Genomic DNA, 19,695 nt, shown 5'->3' with positions numbered 1-19,695 from the left:
TTTTTTTAATGTTTATTTATTTATTTTGAGAGAGAGACAGTGCAAGCACGGAGGAGCAGAGAGAGAGAGGGAAAGAGAGAATCTCAAGCAGCCTCCGTGCTACTAGCTGTGGACCCTGACTCGGGGCTCTAACCCATGAACTGTGAGATCATGACCTGGGCTGAAACCAAGAATCAGACCTTTAACCAACTGACCCACCCCGGTGGCCCCTATCTCACACTTCCTTACATGCCTGGCTCAGGTCTGGCCCCTGCTAGGACACCTTCCCTGAGCACTTCAGCCTGCAAAAATCCCTTCCTTCTCTGATTCTGACTGCATTCATTCAATTTCATTCCATCATTCATTCATTTATTCATTAAATATCACTTGATGGCATATTAAGGATATACATATATATATACATATATATACATATATATACATATATATATATATACATATATATATACACATATACACACACACTCATCAAATACTAATTTCTTCTCTAATAATGTGGTTGCTAAGAATAACAGTTATGGTCATGTCCTTTGAGTATTTACCCTGTGCTGGCACTTCTTAAAGTACGTTACATGGATTAGCTCATTTCCTCTCTATAGTACTATTCATGCTTTACTATGGGAAAGTTGAGGCACAGAGAGATTAGGTCACTTGCCCAAGATTGCTCAGCTATTCCTTGAGTGACCTGGGATTCAATCCCAGTCCCTTTGGCTCCGGAGTCCATGAACTGCATTCACAGTTACAGGCGTTGCCTTAGTTGAACTCTTCTAGGGACCGGAGATGGAACAATGAATGAAGCAAGTATACTTCCTGTATGGCGGGGGCTGCCTAGGCCTGGGTGCCCCACTTAGCTCTGGATCATGAAAGTCTTGAGCTGTTCCCACATGGCTGTGTCTCCTGTGAGGCATGGCTTCTCCATCCTGTGAAGTCCTGCAGGGCTGGGGCCCTCGCCTCCCTGCCTTGCACCCCTGAGAGCCAGTGTGCTGGGAGTACTCGGTAATGCTTCTAAACTGATGGTTGGAAGGGTGAAAGAAATCTGAGCACCGAGAGACCAGATTCTGCCTTGGGCGCTGTCATTGTGCACCACAGGGGAGGTTTCTCTACCACTGTGTTTCCTCATGAGGGAAATGAGATAACCTTTGACATTCCGTGAATGTGGTAAAATCTCCCAGTAATACCTTACGTTTCTCTCACATGGTGATGAGCAACCCCTCGTACAAGACCTTCCCGTTGCCTCTAGCCTTCTGATTCAGTCCAAGGCTGAAGAAAGTTTTCTCTCTGTTGCTTCTTCTTCAGTATGTCAGGTATGAGCAGGAATCTTTCGAAAACTAAGGAGCAGTGCTACTTTTCTCATGGACGTGAGTTTATTTCATAAAGTAGGTGTCTTAATCTGTTCAGGCCACTATAACTAAAATACCATAGGCTGGATGGCTTGTAAGGAACAGAAATTTATTTGTCACAGTTCTGGAGGCTGAGAAGTCCACACTCAAGGCATCAGCAGATTCAGTATCTAGCAAGGGCCAGCTTCCTGATTGATAGATGGTCCTCTTTTTTGCTGTGTCCTCGTGAGGCAGAAGGGGCATGGAGCTTTCTCAGGGAGCTTTTATAAGGACACAAATCCCATTCATGACAGCTTCAGTCTCACAACCTAATCACCTCCCAAAGGCCCACCTCCACTGGAATACCATCACCTCGGTCATTAGGTTTTCAACATGTGAATTTTGGAGGGACACTAACAGTAGGTAATTGCAGTTACAATGTTGAATTTTTACAAGGGATTAGAAGAAGAGAGAAGAAGGAGGCATTTTAAGTAAGACCAAAAGTGTTTCATGTTCTTTTCTGAATTTTTAAGTAAGACCAAAAGCGTTTCATGTTCTTTTCTGAATTGACCCTAGGGAAGTTAGTTGTTTACCTCCTTTTGATTGGGGTCATGTCTAATAAACGTAATAGCTACCATATTTTGAGTAGCTATTTGGTGCACATAACAGCATTATTGCTGATCCTTCCTGCAATCTTTCACACACTATACTTCATAGGCTTGGAGGGGTTAAGGGTCTTTCTTGAAGCCACCTGGCTAGTAAAAAGCACTGTAGAGATCATTCTCCATTTTGCTTGGTCCCAAAGCCTGCTGAAGAGCCACTGCCACATGGTCTGTTTCCTGTTTCCTGTTTCCATAGATAAAGCCAGGAGGGACCCCCACTTCCATACCCCTGTGATTCCGGGTCCACATTTGGGGAATGGCGGAGAAAGAAGATCCTGAACTGAATCAATTCACACCTCTGAATCTGTTAAAGGATGATGTGTCCTGATTTGTGGATTTGTTGATATAAAACAGTGTTTCTATGAGATATCAAATGTTTATTTATTTGAAAGCATATTAAGAAAAAACAAATCTTGGGGCGCCTGGGTGGTTCAGTCGGTCAAGTCTAACTCTCAGTTTTAGCTCAGGGCATGATCTCAAAGTTTCATGAGTTCCAGCCCTGCAGTGGGCTCTGTGCTGACAGTGTAGGGCCTGCTTGGGATTCTCTCTCTCCCTCTCTCTCTGCCCCTCCACTACTCACACTGTCTCTGTCTCTCTCAAAATAAATACATAAACTTAAAAAAAGAAAAACAAATCTCGGGGCGCCTGGGTGGCTCAGTCGATTAAACGTCCAACTCTCAGTTTCAGCTCAGGTCACGGTCTCATGGTTCGGGTCCTGTGTCAAGCTTTGTGCTAACAGTGAGGGGCCTGCTTGGAATTCTTTCTCCCTCTCTCTCTGCCCCCTCCCAGTCTCTTTCTCAAAATAAATAAATAGACTTAAAAACGACCTCATATAGTTGTATATTTAATGAACAACAACAACAAAAAACCACAGTCCTGGGAAATTCTACAAGTGTTTCTAAGACTTTCGAGAAGAAGGAGATGGTTTGGGACTCAAGCCTTTCTGCCGAAGCTCAGGCTGGAGTTAGACCTTAGGGGAGGGGTCGTGTTCACTCAGGCATAGCGAGATGAAGAGGACATTTCAGAGAAACGAAAAAGTATAAATAAGTCAGAGATAATGGAGAGATGAGTCAGACCAACCTCACATCACTCCACTTCCAAGGAAAAACTGATGTGCACAGTGGTTAAAGAGTGGCTTTGAAGTCATGTACGTGTTGGTTCAGTCCCCAGCTCTGCCACTTACAAGATATGTGGCCTTTGGCCAATTATTCAAACTCCTTAAGCCTCAGTTATCTCGTTTCCAAATGCTGCTAATGATGTGCACGCACAGGGTCTTTGTGCGGATTAGCTGTGGCAGAGCTCGGTTCCCGGTTCTGTGGTTTGAGGAGGTCGTTATTATCTCTCAGATCATCTGGGAATATCCAGATCCTAATCTTAACATGTTCCATTTCACCTCAGTAATCAATAACTGAGAACTATCACTTCTTTTAGCTCATGAGATCTCGGAAGCAGTAATGCCTCCTTACCCTCTGTGCCAAAAACGCTGAAGTGAAGGAAATGTATCGTCAGGGGTCTATGGTCACACAAAGCTACCTCAGATGAGTGACTTCCTTCTTCCCAGCAGAAACAAGAACATTCCACGAGGCTTCTGGCCATTCTTTACCACCTCCATTTATCACCTGATATGTTTTTCTTAGCCCTTTGAAGAGACAGGCTGAAAACCCAGCCTAATGATCCCTGACCACTATGAAAAGTTGGAAAATAATGAGCAAGGCCTGATTTCTCTCAGGCGCCTCGTTATGGGAGGCTGGACCGTAGAAGTTTCTGCTTTTTAAGTCTTTGGTTCTCTCTCTATTTTCTGGGCTGCCTGTGGCCTCTTATTAGCATCTATAACAGAGGCAGAAGATGTCAGCGCTAGTCCAAACTTTGCCACTTATTAGCTGGCTCATTTTTGGCAGGCCATTTGAGTCTCTAAGCCTCAGTTGATTTATCTGTAAATTAGACCTCAATTGAAAGGTGTATAGGAAAGTGCCTTGGGAGTCCTCTATGTGAGGAACACATTTTAAAGGGAGTAGATTAAAATCAAGCAGGTGCACTGTGCCCCTTTCTTCTTAACCCAACCATGAGTCCCAGATTCTACAAATAAAAATCTCTCCTGTGTAGTTCACTCTGAATGTGAACTTAGCAACTTTGTGTCTATTTTGGGCAAGGAAATGAGTTTCCTAACTATCCATCCTTCCTGTGAGTTTGAGAAAGGCCTCACAGAGGAATTGGCCAAAGAGGTGTGATAGAAGGTATCTCGTGCTCCCTGGAATTACAGCTGGTTTGATAGGACCCCAAGCCAATGTGATACAACACTTTAAACACAATGGTATATATTTAGTACAAGTGTCTGTACCTCACCTCCTCCAAACTCTAGAAACACACACACATTTTCCACGTAAGCGGGCCTACCCTGGTGTCCCTGCCTCCTGGGTGGAGTCATTCTAAGGCCTTCAAGTCATGACTTTGTGGTGCTCTGAGCCATTTAGGTTGAGAGGTACAGGCTGCAATTATCATTATAGACCACCTACTTGCTAATTGAACTTGACAGTTGAGTGCTTTATGATGTCATTGAAGAAGGACTGTAATGGATAATGTGACATTGTTCAGAGGCTACTTCCTGCACCGAACCTCATCGGTGCTTCCTCAAATGCCTATCTGATTGTCCACACGTTTAGGCCTTAGCAGGGCTGGTTATGGATTAATTCAAATCACCGATCCCCACACCCACTCCTGGCAGGGTAAGGCTGCAACTGTATACCCAGGTTTCTCATGGTATAAAAGGTTTTGCATTGTACCCTATACAAAGAGGGGCTGGAAAGTTGATGCAGCTTTGCAGGAGACATTTGAACTTTAGGAACTATCTCAGTGATGGGAAATGTGGCCTTTCCCAAAAGGTTATTGTCCAGCTGTTTGTAGCCCATTAACTGTAGGTGATGAGAGTCAGCAAGAATGTGGCTGAGGCTGCAGCCCTGTCTGAGCCATCTGAACCTCACAATTCCTCGGCAAAGGGTCCCTCACTCAGGACAATATCGGGAGAGAGGGCTCCCCTGGCCATGCAGCACTCCTATACTTAGGCATGGTTGGTGGCTTTTTAAAAATTTTTTTTTAAGTTTATTTATTTTTGACAGAGACAGAGTGTGAGCAGGAGGTGGGGAGGTGCAGAGAGAGAGAGGGAGACACAGAATCTGAAGCAGGCTTCAGGCTCTGAGCTGTCAGCACAGAGCCCGACACTGGGCTCGAACTCACAAACTGTGAGATCATGACCTGAGCTGAAGTTGGACACTCAACCGACTGAGCCACCCAGGCGCCTCTCTTCTGTGAAATAGGGGTTCTTGATCAAGTCCTCTCCATAAGGGCGTGAAGGAAGACTGGCCGTCTCTGTATTTCCTACTGCATTGGTCCTTTGAAATCAGGCGTTTTGTAATCCCTGTCCACATAAGTGAACCATAGAGATATGTCATGGTGAAAATTCACTCCTGGACATAACAAATGTGATATTTTTGTAACTGAATAAAGCTCCTTGAGATTCAGTCTTCTCTCTTGTTCGTCTTGGTGTCCCCTTTTCGTCTCTGTGTTCCCTGATCTAGCCAAGACCCTTTCCTGGTGCACAGAGCTCAACAAATGTTTGCCATAGAATTAAATGTCATCTCTTCAAGGTGACTGGATACCTCCTTCCAAGGAGAGTTTTTCTCCTGGGTCATTTATCCTGAATTTCTCAATACCTTATCTTGGCATTCGAATTTTTCCACAGCAGAGTTTCAATCTGCATTTCCTCCACTAATGCATGCAGTAAATGGTTTATAGGACTATCTATAATAGTGGAAAAATTGAAAACAATCTTACTGTCCAGCTGCAAGAGAATAGCTGAATAATTTATGATGTGACCACATATACCATAGATTGCTAATAGCTACTACTTAGCGCTTACCATGCCATTTATTATTCTAAGCACTTTTCATGTAATTAACTCATTTAATCTTTAGAACTACTCTGTGAGGCAGATACTACGATCCTCATTTTATATGTAGGGAAATGGAGCCAGAGGGGTAAATTAACTTGCCCAAGGTCATGTAACCAGGAGGTGGCAGAGTCAGGATTCAAACCCAGGCAGCCCGACTCCAGTCAGTGAGTCAGTTTAGCCCCTAAACTGTCTCTCATACAGCCGACAAATAGTGCAATAAACCACTAACAACTTGCCTAAGAATGTCTGCCTTGCATCTAATAAGGGCTAAAGGGAATGAATACATGTACTATTATATACATACAGGAAATGTTTGTTATGCTTTAAATGGGGGACAAAAGCTGGATATCATTTTTATATATCATGATCTCAGCTATGAACAGTTGTAGAAAAATGCATGGCAAATAACTGGAAGAAAATAGGCCAAAAGGTTAATTCTGCCTGTGGCTGATGGGCTGACAATATCTTCCTCCCCCTTGCTTCTTTGTACTTGTCTGACTTTTCTAAATTTCCTAAAGCAAATTTGATCTATAAAATTAGGAAAAAAAAACCCAAAACCAACAGAGACAGGTTTGGGAGAAATCACCAACAGGCATGGGATAGTTTCTTTTTCCCCCCTCAAAACATTTGTTAATTTCAAAGACATTTCTTTGACCCAGGCACTCTCTTGCAAGAAGCCTGACCATTATTTGTGGGTTATTCAGAAGGTCATCCTCAGGTAATAAATACACAGGACTTTGCACTTTTGTTCTGATAGAAGTCACTTGAGAGAAGCCAATTTCCTGGATCTTTTTGAAGGAATTTATTACAAGTATCTTTGATTTCTGAGTCCTTTCGTCCCTGCACTTCCTTCCATTGCTGGTGACTCGGGTCTCCTGGGCATGGCTTGAGTCTTGCCCTGGGGCACCAGGGCGACAGTTTTGGCAGCTGTAGCTGGGGAAGTGTTACTGACAGTTTGATGGGCTTGTCCAGGCATTTGCAGCCCTGGGCCAGATGTGGTCTGAAGGAAAGAGGCCTAGGTTTCAAGGTGCAGCTCAACACTCACTAGTGGACTTTAAGCAACTCACTTTATCTCTGAGCCTCAGTTTTCTCAGGTTATTCTGAGTCTGAAAAGGGCTCAGGTGGGATAATGTATATGCAAGCCATTTGTAAATGTAAAGATCTATATTCATGGACACTGTCTTTTTTTTTTTTTTTTTTTTTTGCAGCTTCCTACTCTTTTTCTCACATCTTTTGGGGTCACTGAGAGAGGCTAGTTAAAATTAAGGGAGACCCCTAGAGGGAAGGACTTGGGAGGTGGGGGTGGGGGGAGCTGGAGGAGTATCATAGGAGGGAGAGGGATGCTGAAGAGGCCTCTGCAGAAATGTGTGAAGGTGATGTCAGGCGTGGAATTCAGAAAAAGGGATGTTGTAAGTGGATATCTAGGAAGCCTTGCATCTTGATGTTTGTTGTGACACCACTTTGTCTCCTTAAGAAACCTGCAGGGAAGACCTCTCTCGCTTTTTAATGTTCCTAGCGTGAGATTTATAACCATACCCTTGCCTCCTATACATTAATTTCATGCTAAGATTGGCCTTTAGGTGACAACAGGAAGAGTCGCCTAAGAAGACTTAGGTACACCAGGGTTCCAGAATGATACCCCTCCCCCAGGTGAGGATTATGTGAGAACATGCACATAGGCTGCCTTGCACCCAGTAGATGTTCAATCCATAGCAATTTGTGTTAATTATTTGGACCAAAAGATATTTTGCTAAAACACAAGTAATTTGAGAATTGGGACTTGGTTTCTCCTCGTATCTCCTGGGACAAGGCTGGACACTGAAGCTGACTGGGTGAAGTGCAGTCCAATGAAAGCTTGTCCACCATGACATGCCCATTTCCAAGCCCACACCTGCTTACCCAATGCCCATATCTAACGCTGAGGTCTTGAGGCTGCAAGGCCACTGCCTGCTGTACAAGGCACGGTCGGCCCAGCCATTTCCCTGTCTTGTGGCTGTAGTCCTTCCAAGGGGCCCATCTCTAGTGTCCAGCCTCTGCCCCTAGTGTTGTTCTCCCAGACATGCTGTTCCTCTATTTGTTTTGTGACTTGGGTTCCTTAGACTTCGCTGCGCATAGGTATCTTTAGCCTTGAAGCTGAGAGCACTAAAGTCTAAGGTAGGGGGCGCAGGTAGACCACACGGCAGTTCCTTTAGCCCTCAGTCCGCCCTTATACTGGACTGTGGGTGTTGAAAGCGTGCAGAGAACTGTGGACGCCATCGAAGGTTCGACATGAGCATCTGGAGAGAGATGAGGCAGAAGGGTTTGGGAAGATATTTTCAGCCTCCGGTGCTTTCCTTATTCCTTATAAGACTGTGCAATACCACCATCTCCAATTTAAGAGTGCTAGAAACAGCATGTCTGTGAGCGGCTCACTGTAAGTGAACATTATAAAGTAGGGCATTATTTGTATTAGCCAGTAAACCGCCTAAAATGATGACTAAGAAAGGCATTACTTAAAATATTATTCATGGGCAAAGACTGAGGTCATGGGGGTGGGGAGCTGAGGTAGTGTCCAGAGGGAAATTAGGTATTTATACTTCTAAGAAAAATAACCTGTCAAGTCAGGGGCCCTAGAGACAATACATGAGGAAGCCTCATAGGCTGGAGAGGACAGGTCCATCCCTCTCCTGCCTCTCATCTGTAGGTCAGAGGACCCCAACTGCAACCTTGGGGGAGGGGCCCCCAAAAGGAATAACTCCACACACAGCTGCTCCTTCCCTGGACATCTTCCAGGGAGATCTTCCCTACCCGTCCACGCATCTGCCTCACAGCCCCAGAAACTTCTTGGGGGCACCTGGGTGGCTCAGTTGGTTAAGGGTCTGACTCTTGGTTTTAGTTCAGGTCATGGTCTCATGGTTCCTGAGATGGAGCCCCGTGTTGGGCTCTATGATGACAGCTCAGAGCCTGCTTGAGATTCTCTCTCTCCCTCTCTCTCTGACCCTCGCCTACTTGTGCTCTCTCTGTCTCTCAAAATAAATAAAGTAAAAAAAAAAAAAAACAAAACAAAACTTCTTGGGCTTTTCATGTCATCTGTGGTCACTTTGGCCCTGTAAGCCAAGAATACGGAGTGAGCCTCTTTCTTTGTTTTCTCTGTAATCTGGCTGTAGCTCTTCTTATAAAGAGTCATATGGAGTGGGAAGGGAGCTAAAAAATAGTCTCTCCTCTGTTTCTTGTTCTTCATTCTTCTCTTTTTTTTTTTAACGTTTTATTTATTTTTGAGACAGGGAGAGACAGAGCATGAACGGGGGAGGGTCAGAGAGAGAGGGAGACACAGAATCTGAAACAGGCTCCAGGCTCTGAGCGGTCAGCACAGAGACCGACGCAGGGCTCGAACTCACGGACCATGAGATCATGACCTGAGCCGAAGTCGGCCACTTAACCGACTGAGCCACCCAGGTGCCCCATTCTTCTCTTTTATTAAAGTTTGTTTTTTATTTATTTACTTACTTATTTACTTATTTATTCATAGTAATCTCTCTACTCTATACTTGTGGGGCTCGAACTTACCACCTCCAGATCAAGAGTGGCATACTCTTCTGATGGAGCCAGCCCGGCGTCTCCTTGTTCTTGAGTCTTAAGCAGTGTTGACATAAAAGTGATACTGAGGAAGGAAATGATTAAGGCTCTCCACGCATGTGGAAAAGCGTTCAAATTCCAGCTCTTTCATTTCCTCGGTGACTTCAATTTTCTTATTCATACGATAGGGTAAGGCCCCCACATATGGTATGAAAAAGAGAGGCAATATAATAAGCAAATTGCTTTTGCTCCCCAAATGGTAGGTATTATTTGCATGTCCTCTTTTTTCATTCCTGCTGTCATTGCCCCAGTTCCTATTATATCTCCACTGATGGCAGCTTGCAAACTGGTCTCTGTGCCCCATGCTCGCAGTCTCTGCTCCTGCCATCCACTTTCCAGGAAGCTGGCAGAAAAATCAGTGTAAAACACAAGGATGCATGCCATGCCCCTGGATGAAATCTTTCAAGAGCTTCCAATTTTCTCGGACTAAAGTCTGAAATCTCCAATATGGCATCCTCCCAGAAGTAGTCTCATGAGTTTGTCTTCTTTCACTCACTCACGTTACGGTTACCGTTAGGAGCACCTTTCAAATGCCAGATACTAAGCCAAAGGCTTCATACAGTTCATTTCACATAATCCTGAAGACAACACCATCATTAATATCTCCATGATACAGAAGAGGAAAGAGGCTCAAAAGAGGCTCTGAGAGGAGCGCCTGGGTGGCTCAGTTGGTTAAGCGTCAGACTTTGGCTCAGGTTATCATCTCACTGTTCCTGGGTTCCAACAGAGCATGGCATGGCACTCTGCAATGACGGTGGGGAGCCTGCTTTGGACCCTCTGTCCCCTTCTCTCTCTGCCCCTCCCCTATTCTCTCAAAAATAAATAAACATTAAAAAAAAAAGAGGCTCAGAGAGGCTGAGGGACCCAAACCCATACTCAGCTGGTTGGTGGTAGAGATCTGAATTCACTCTGTGCGGCACCTCCTAGAACTGGAGCTCCGTGGACCCAGCAGCGACGCTTCCTCAGCAGCCGGCCAGCCAGCAGCCTAGCAGGAGGGGAAGGGAGGTAGCAATACCTGGAAGAAGGGTGTTGAGGGATGAGAGGAGGATGTGACCTCCCCTTTCCCAAGTTGAGTTGGTGGTGGGGAGTGGTCACCTCAATTTGGAGACAGAGTTCTGTGTCAGGGCTTCAGGCGCTGGGAGTGTTCCCCACACTGTGTGTTCCCAGAGGGCCCAAATGACTTCCACTCCCCCTTTCCCTCCAAGTACATAGTCTCGTGCCAAGTGGGTGCTCAAAACTCAGTTGGGTGATGATTGTTGCTACCGGTGGTTCCATTCTCTCTATGGGAACTGGAGTGGTGGCCCAAGGCTGCTTCTGGCCCTCCTGTGGGGCGGTTTTCTGTCTCAGCGCCCCCCGGGGCACCGGGGATGGTCGGTATACAGCAGTGACAGCTGCTCCACAGGCGGTGCACGCCTTCCCCTAGCAGCCCCAGTTCAGCCCCAGTGAAAGGAAGGAACTTCGCTCCCTTCAACACCGCACCTGAGGCCTCCCGTCCCGCCAGCCTGCAGGCAGCTTGGGGGCCACACTCCTCTAGTATCTGCAGTGTTTGTGAGCACCTAGCACATGCGACGCCCGGTGTTGGGCAGGATCGGGTCAAACCCCGTGAAAGAGATTTTGCCGTTTTATATCCTACATAAGAAGCGTTCAGAGACGTTAAGTGACTTGCTCAGTCACACAGGCAGTCGGTAGCGGAGTCAGGATTTACAGTTCCCGCTGGTGAGGACGGAAAGCCTGTGAGTGTAGCATTCAACCCTCCGGGACCTGGGGCGTAGTGGGGAGAGTCGGCATTTGGGGATCCCGGCCCTCCGCGTCGCCCCTCCCCTCGTTCCTCCTTCCGCCTTCCTCAGTGGCGGTGGCGGTGGGGGGTGGTGGAAGCGGGGTCCCCGCATCACGAGGTGCCCTAACCCGGCACCCCTAACCCGGAGGCCCGCCCGCGGGCGACCCCCGGAGGGCGAGGCCAGGGTGTCTGGGGCGCCGTGCGACCGGGGACCCACCCCGTCGGCCCGACTATTTGCATAACGGAGACCTTCGCTTCCCCCGCCCCTCCGCCGCGCTCTTCTTCCCTCCTTCGCCGTCCCCTCCACCCCTCAGCCCCAGTCCCCCGCTCCTCCCCAGCAGACCCTCCTGCCGGGACCTGGCGCCGGGCTCCCAGCTGCCGGGCTCCCCTGCGGCCGCGGCGCGCAGAGACGGGCGGCACCTGGGGGAGGGGAGTGCGGGGCCGGGCCGGGCTGGGGAAGACATCTGGGGCACTGCCGGGCGCTAACAAAGGGAGCGGCTGCGGGCCGGCGAGGGCGCGGAGCGGGCGGAGGGGCCGCAGCCCCGGCGGCCGAGCGCTCAGCGAGTGAGTAGGGGTGCGCAGGGCGGCGGCGCGGCCCGGGGCCCGGGCGGAGGTGTGTGCGAAGGGGCACGGGAGGGGAGCGGGGCGGCGGGGCGCGCGGAGCCGGTGCCCAGCGCCGCCTCGGCAGTCTCGCCGGCCGGCTGGCCACCGTCTCTGGCTTTCTCCCGGCCCGGGGACCGCCTTGGCTTTCCCCCGGGGCTCCGCGAGTCTGCGGACCCACAACAAACCCACGTGCGCTCGGCCCCCGGGAGCCCCGCTTCCCGCACCGCGCCACGGGTCAGGTGCTGGACGCCCCGCGCGCTCCGGGTTCCTGCGCATTCCCGCCGCTAGATTTAAGGACCGGGAAACTGAGGCCTGCGGCGGGGGTGGGGGCTCAGGCACCATAACAAACGCACGTGCGCTCTGCGCGGGGATCCCGGCGCCCGGCTGGCCGCGGAACGGCCGCCCTGCGGAACCGGGCCATTGTCTCAAGCCGCGGGGGAGGGAGAGGCGCTAGGGGCGCCCCTGGCCAGAGGAGGACGACAGACACATTGAAAAGGTACCACTTGGCCCTCAGGCCAAACTGCCAGTCTGCCAAAAGGGGAAAACAAAACACGAAAGCGTCTACAAAAAGCTTTGCCCCAGGCCGAGAGCCTGTCCCCGGCCGTGGTGCATTACTGGATGTGACCAGGGCAGCCCCTCACTTCCAGCGCACCGGGGTTGAATTAAGGGCCCTTGGGTCCCTCTCCAAAAAAAGACCGTGCCTAGTGCACCATTGTCCCTGCACTCAGGCGACTGCCCCTGCTGGGAGATGGCGAGCACCTCCCCAGACTGCAGAAACAATAGTCCAATTTAAACAGCGCCCAGCGCGGTCTTGGTCTTCTCAGCCCTTTGCTTGAGCTTTGCCTTGTAGGTCCTTGCGTCTGGCACTGGCCCCTTTTGGCTTGAGACTCGCTTTGCGTTTTTAGTTTTTACAGGCGAGGCCAGCCGAGGCCTCTTGTTCTGGGTAGGGACGCTCTTATCTTCAGTTAGGTCAGTTTGAGAGAAATTCCGAGGTCCAGATAAGAGGGCTCTTGTTTGTTTTGTTTTTGCTTTGCTTACATGTGCTCTGCTCACCTTGGCAGGTTTTGGTTCATCAGACTTGCTCGGGCAGCCGTGAAGTGGGTGGGTGGGTGCATTGGCCTGTTAGGGAATGGTGCTGGTGCAGAAGTAAGACCCTAAGGTTGCTGGAGTGGGGGGTGGGGGTTGGGGTGTGCAGGCATGGAGGCACCGCTGCTAGAGAGCTCTTGCCGAGCTCACTGGCCGCCAGTCCCTCTGGAGGTTAAACCTGTCCCTGGGGAGAACTGGAGGGCCTTCAGCTCCAAACCACTGTTACTGAGGATCTAAAGGGGATCTAGGGAACCCTCTTATTTTACAAGCGGGTAATGTTGGCCTGGAAAATGCCTTGCGGGAGTTTAAACCAGTGAAATGGGAAAGAGAATTTGAGTATGGGTCTCCCAATTCCCACACTGCCCCTGGCCTTGACAGCCCCCAAAGGCACAACCAGGTTAGTCTAAAAATCAGTGGCCCTAGAACAGAGTTAAACAAAGAAAGTAATTCAGATGGAAAGCTGCACCCTTCCATTATCTCTTTTAAGAGTTCTTATTCATTTGGGAAAAGATAGATTTAGTAATTCTTTACTCTTCTGCTAGCCTTTCATAAACTTTGGTATTTTTCTCTTCTCACTGTCCCTTTCCCCTCAATTTGGAATAGGGCCAGATATGGAGACTTAGATATTTGCCTCTCATCTCTGTGCCAGGAAGCCTTTGTTTGGGCCTAAGCATTAGGCTGTTGACATCAGACCCACAGGGAAGAAAGTGTCTCTTAGCAAGCTACTCCTGAGCCACTTGTGGGAGAACAAGGCATTGTTTTCATTGATTTTATTTAATTAAATTCTTTTTGAGAGTTCCACGGAAGTAGCTGCCTATTTTTGTATTTGGCAGAGGAAAAGTTGGAAAACCAAAAAAAAAAAAAAAAAACCAAAAAACCCCAAAAACAAAAAAACCCCAAACAAACCAAAAAACCAAAACAAACAAAAAACCAAAAAAAATAAAAATTTAAAAACCCAACAACAAATACTTGGAGTCCGGGTTTCCCCAAAGCTAATGTGCTGTTTTGTCCTGTCCCTGTACACTTGTTTCTTTTCGTAGGGTTTCTAGAGCGTTTCATTTTTGTGGTAATTCCACTGGGCACTTGAGTATAGCTTTCTTATCGGGATGCTTGCCTTATAAGGAACCTTAGGCATCATCCGGCCAGACCCTTTTATTTTCCAGATGGGAAAACTGAGGCCCAGAGAGGAGAAATCACTTACCTAAGGACATGCAGCAAGGTGTCTGCTTTTAATTTCTCTTTGTGCGTAAAAGGAAAACCGTTGCATCAAATGAGTTGTTGTTGGTACCCCAGAGTAAAGTCAAAGTTATGATGGTTGTTATAACGACACTCTTTAAGTCTGAGAATGAATTCCTTAAGGAATTAAATAGGTGTTGGTTATGGTACAGAGCCATGGATCCCTATGGTAGATATGGTGAGGAGTATTGCAGTTATCATTGGGGATCACTTTTCTGTGGTGTTTACTAAGTGGTTCACTCCACCCTTGCCCTGGCCTCCTACATGTTCCCCTGCTATTGCTTGCTTCCCCAATGGGGACCTGCTTTGAACATAATCGTAAAGCAAAAGGCAGCAAGAAGCCAGAAGACAGAGACCCCACTTAGCTTTCTGTGCTATTAACCTTCCTGGGCTCCAGTTCCTCACTTCCTTGGACAGTGAAAGTCCTTCCTGCCCAGTCTCTGCACAGGCTGTTCCAGGGGAGTGGAAGATGCTTAGGCCTTAGGATCAGAGGAGTTTGGGTCAGCTCTTCTGTGTCCTGTGTTCCTTGAGAATATGATTGTTTAATGTGAAGGGAAGGATGGGTATGTATATCCTGGCGTTGTTGTGGGTATCCAGCGATGTGACACATGCTTATGCCTGCTCAGACCTCTTGGCAGGCTCCGGTGCTCACCGGCTTTTTAAGTGGCAGAGGATGTTGGTGGGAGAATAACCCCATAGAGTAAGCCCTCTACTCAAATTAGGAGACCCTACCTAGTTAACAAAGAGGGGTGAATGCCTGCCACATTGTAAAGGGGGCCTTTGGAGAGTTGTAAACTTTGTGTGATTCTAAGGTAATTAAACCTAGTAAGAAACAAATAAAAAACAAAGCTGTGCAGTCTAAAGTGATGGCATTCATTCATTCTGTGTTACTGACAAACAGGCAGGCTAGGGCTGGGGTTTGGTGTTGACCTGGAGTTACAGAGAAGCCCTCCCACCCTTTTTTTTAAATGGATGCAGAACACATTTGGATCTCCCCTCAGAAGCTGTCTTCAGAGGGGCACCTGGGTGGCTCAGTTGGTTAAGCGTCCGACTCTTGATTTCGGCTCAGGTCATGATCTCAGGGTTCCTGGGATCAAGCCCTGTGTTGTGCTCTGTGTGCTGACAGTGCTGAGCCTGCTTGGGATTCTGTCTCTCCCTCTCTCTCTCCCCCTGCCCTGGTCATGCTCCCAGGCACATGCTCTTGTTCTCTCTCTCTCTCTCTCTCAAAAATAAATAAATACACTTAAAAAAATCACTGCAATAAGAAATTGTCCTCAGGAACCCACAGAAAGTAGATCTAATTTATCTCAATATTGACTGGGGAGGGGGCATGGAGAGGGGTGTTCCCTTTTTCTCCGGGAATCAAACCAATGATGGTAAACGAGTGAGTGGAAGAGGAAGGCTTCAAAGAGAATGTAGCTCTCTAAAGTTGTGAGGATGTGGTTGCATTAAAAAAATGACAGGAGGGGTGCCTGGGTGATTCAGTCAGTTAAGCATCCAATTTTGGCTCAGGTCAAGATCTGGCAGTTTGTGGTTCGAGCCCCGTGTTGGGCTCTGTGCTGACAGCTCAGAGCCTGGAGCCTGCTTCAGATTCTGTCTCTCTCTCTCTCTCTGCCCCTCCCCTGCTCCTGCGCTGTGTCTCTATTTCTCAAAAATAAATAAACGTTAAAAAATGACAGGAATAGTTCATTAATGAAATTCACAGTACCTTATGGAACATTAGAATACTGAGAATTTGCTCAGACCTGGTATCAGTGATTTATTCACTAAAAACTGAATTGGGGAAAAATACATTTTCTTGCTTGTGTGCGTGTGTACTGAAACTACATGATGGCATTCTGATTCCAGTAGATGTACTTTTTATAGTCTCTTCTGTAACAGTAACATAGTAAGCAATGCAGTTTCACCGCATTAAAATACTGGAGAGGTTTTCGAAATCATTACTAGCCTTCAGAATCAATTTCATGATTTAAATTTTATTTATTGTTCTGATTATAAAAATCAAGTATGCCCACTGGGAACAATTTGGAAACTATAAAAAAGTATAGAGACACAGAAAAAGATTACGTTATTCAAAGGTAACCACTATTAACATTTGGCAGTTTTCCCTCTGGTCTTTTTTTTTTTTTTTTCCAAATGGATGTATTTTCTTTAAATGGTTGAGAACATGCTGTATGTGCAGTCATCTCTTGCCTTTCTTGCTTAACCTTCTCAGATGTGGTTGACATAGTTTAAGTCCACATTAAAGCTGTGTCTTTCATTCATCAACCATATCAGCTGCTCAGCACCTCCAAGGTCACATGGCCCATGGGATCTGGTCACTTCAGTGGTATTTCAATGAGGGCCTCGAGAGGAAGGCGCCTCCAGCTTCCTCCCCCTCTCCCACCCTGCCTCAAACATTCAAACTCCAGTCATTTTTGTTACTTTTTATTTTAGAAAAAGTTTAAAGTCTAAGGTGGAGGGGGAAGGGCACTGCATGTGACCTTGGGTTCTGGTACTATCCTTTGTCCTCCAGCAGCTTAAGCAGTTTCTGTAGATGTTAAATCATCAACTCAACGGTCATTTACTAATTCAGTCCTCACGTATTCGAGTGCCCACTCTAAACCAAAGATGTGTGAGAAGAGCTTAGCTTTAAAGAAGCTCATGGTCCGGTGGAGGGGACCAGGAAACAAGAGACTGGTACAGGGTGCTGTGGGACCACAGAGGAGGGGCAAGCACCCAAGACTGGAGCATCCATGAGTAAGGCTTCTGGGATGAAGGCCACTGTGGGATAGCCCAGGCACTTCTCATTTGCCTATGGTAATTGACACTGTGAATAATGTGTTTGTGAATTAATCCCTATCTACATTCCAAGATAGTTTGCATCGTGTAGAATCCTAAGGTTAAAATGACTGGGTTACACTGTGAAGGATATGATCATTTGAAAAATTTCATAGATTTAGTCCCAATTACATAGAAAGTCCTAACGTACCAAAGTATTACATATTGTGGGAGCAGTAGGAGTTAAAAGCACATGTAATTCAGTATTTGATTTTTTTTTTTTTTTACTGAGGTATAATTGACATGCAACATTGCATTAGTTTTAGGTGTAGAACTTAGTGATTTGATATTTGTATATACTGTGAAATGATCACCACGATAGATCTAGTTAAAAGCCATCACCACGTGTAGTTACAGACTTTTTTTTTCTTATGATGAAGGATTTGAATTCTTGCTCATCATTCATCACAGGTGGAGACCTGGACAAGCTAGCTAAGCTCTCTGAACTTCAATTTCCTTCTCTATAAAATGGGCTTAACAGCTCCAACTTTACCGGGCCACTGTGAGGATTAAATGAAATCATAGCTAAACGGTCCACTGCAGTGACAGGTAAACAGGAAGCACTCAGTAAGCGATGGCTATTATTGCTATAATTGGGATTTTCACACCCTGCAGAAACTTTGGCCCTGATATTTTTTCTTAACATGACAGCAGGCCATTGTGTGGCTTTGTGTGCCGAGGGAAGCAGCAAGTTGATCACAATGGAACCACCTACCAGGTGACAAATTGATCACTTGCATGATGCAGTATAAAAAAAGTCTGATCTTGGGCAATTTCAAATGTACAAAAGTAGAAAGAATGGTGTAATGAACCCCTGTAAACAATCACTTACAGGGGTAAGTGATTATCACAACTCATAGCTGACGTATATCCCCACAGACCACCCCAGATGACTTTGAAGCACATCCCAGACATCTTATCAGCATGATGCGTATCTGAGTCGTGCTGCTCCTGGAGCCTGTCTCTGCTGTCACTGTTAGGGGACTGTGTGTGTGTGTGTGTGTGTGTGTGTGTGTGTGAGAGAGAGAGAGAGAGAGAGAGAGAGAGAGAGAGAGAGAGAGACGGGTTGGTGGGGAGCCAACCCAAGAACTTAAGTTTTATCGCTCAAGTGAGGAGGCCCCACTGCATGCCAAACTAGCAGGATAGAAGGAGCACTGAATGTAGAGTCAGGAGACCTAATTTTGCAGAAGGTCCCCACCCTTTCCCAGTTGTATGCTTTTGGCAAGTGACTTCTGAATTTCTTTGAGCGCATTTGAAAGTTTGGCGAATATCGAATGAGGTAATCCATGCAGCAGCCCAAGCAGCTTGGTGCTGGGGTGGGGGTGGGGAGCTGAGTCAAACTTGAACCCAGCCTTCCCCTCCTGAGAGGCAGGGCTTCCATATGGAATTAAGGTCACAGACTGCCGGCCCCTCGGCCCAGGATGCACTCAGGGAGTGCTCCTGCCAGTCTCATTCTGAGGATGCGGAGATCGCTCAGACGAACACCTGGTACCCACAGCACTCCGTGCCCGCCAATCTGTCCTTGTCCCTTGTCCCCTGTCACTTAGCCCGTCCCTCTGATTTATGGATGAGGGTCAGAAAGCCCAGAGAAGGTAGGGCCTGCCAGCCATGCCTGAGTGATAGGTCCTGCCTGAGACCCCCTTTCCCTCCAGGTTTGATGACCTTGGTCTCTTCCATCTGGCTGTTCACCAAAGTAGGTATTTCTGACTCAACTGAAAGAATAAAGTTGATTTGATTTAGTAATTAAGTCAAAGCCTTCTTTTTAATCCTCTGGGGGTTCCACGATGTCAGGGCCTGTACTATGACTTGTGGTCTCTGGCTTTTGCTAGCTGGCTGTGTGACCTTAGGCAAAAGGCATGCCACCATGGGTACCCTACCTCAAGGACCTGTGTCTTAGTCCCCCGGACCCCTTCCAGCTCTGAGATGATCGATGACAAAGGGGGAAAGGTACACCTAGGCCAGGTGGCTTCTTCATACAAGTAGTAAGTAAAATCTGTTTCCCTTTATGATATTCAGAGTAAAAAATTACCCCCCTCACCTTTTGCCATTTTCCCCAATCCCACTTCTCTCCAAAGTGACTACTGTTTGCACTTTTGTGGGTCTTTCTGCCCCTTTTGTATACATTGACTTGTGTATTCATGGTTCTACACAGATATGTTAAAAAATTTTTTTTAAAGTTCATTTATTTTTGAGAGACAGCATGAGCAGGGGAGGAGCAGAGAGAGAGGGAGACACAGAATCCGAAGCAGACTCCAGGCTCCGAGCTGTCAGCTCAGAGCCTGATGTGGGGCTTGAACCACAGACTGTGAGGTCATGACCTAAGCTGAAGTCGGACACTTAACCGACTGAGCCACCCAGGTGCCCCTTCACAGATACATTTTTAAAACGCAGTAAATGGATCCCATAACAACTGCCACTTTACAAGACTGCCTTTTCCACCTGACTATATGTGTTAGAGATCTTTCCCTCTCCGTGCATGCAGATGCTTTTTTTGTAGTTGCATTACAATCTATATTATGATGTTTGCTTAACTGTAAAAATTTTCCATAAAAATATATTTCTAAGTATATTTAGACCTTGGACATAAGGAACAATGGCTGTAAATGTCAGTGGTTAAATGGAGCCAGTCCA

At 47.1% G+C, this 19,695-nt stretch overlaps 1 protein-coding gene across 4 annotated transcripts in view; it reads left to right on the top strand.

Annotated features, from left to right (window-relative positions):
* The first annotated feature begins 11,410 nt into the window (after window positions 1–11,410).
* ST6GAL1 (ST6 beta-galactoside alpha-2,6-sialyltransferase 1) overlaps window positions 11,411–19,695 on the top strand; it is a 120,231-nt gene continuing 111,946 nt past the window's right edge. For all 4 annotated transcript variants that reach the window (XM_053221088.1, XM_027061220.2, XM_027061221.2 and 1 more), the window contains exon 1: window positions 11,411–11,883. The gene's annotated coding sequence lies outside the window, so the exon portion shown is untranslated. The remainder of the gene's footprint in view (window positions 11,884–19,695) is intronic.

The sequence above is a fragment of the Acinonyx jubatus genome, chromosome C2, assembly GCF_027475565.1.
Source record: "Acinonyx jubatus isolate Ajub_Pintada_27869175 chromosome C2, VMU_Ajub_asm_v1.0, whole genome shotgun sequence".
Lineage (NCBI taxonomy): Eukaryota > Metazoa > Chordata > Mammalia > Carnivora > Felidae > Acinonyx > Acinonyx jubatus.
This window is presented reverse-complemented; position numbering and strand designations above follow the sequence as displayed.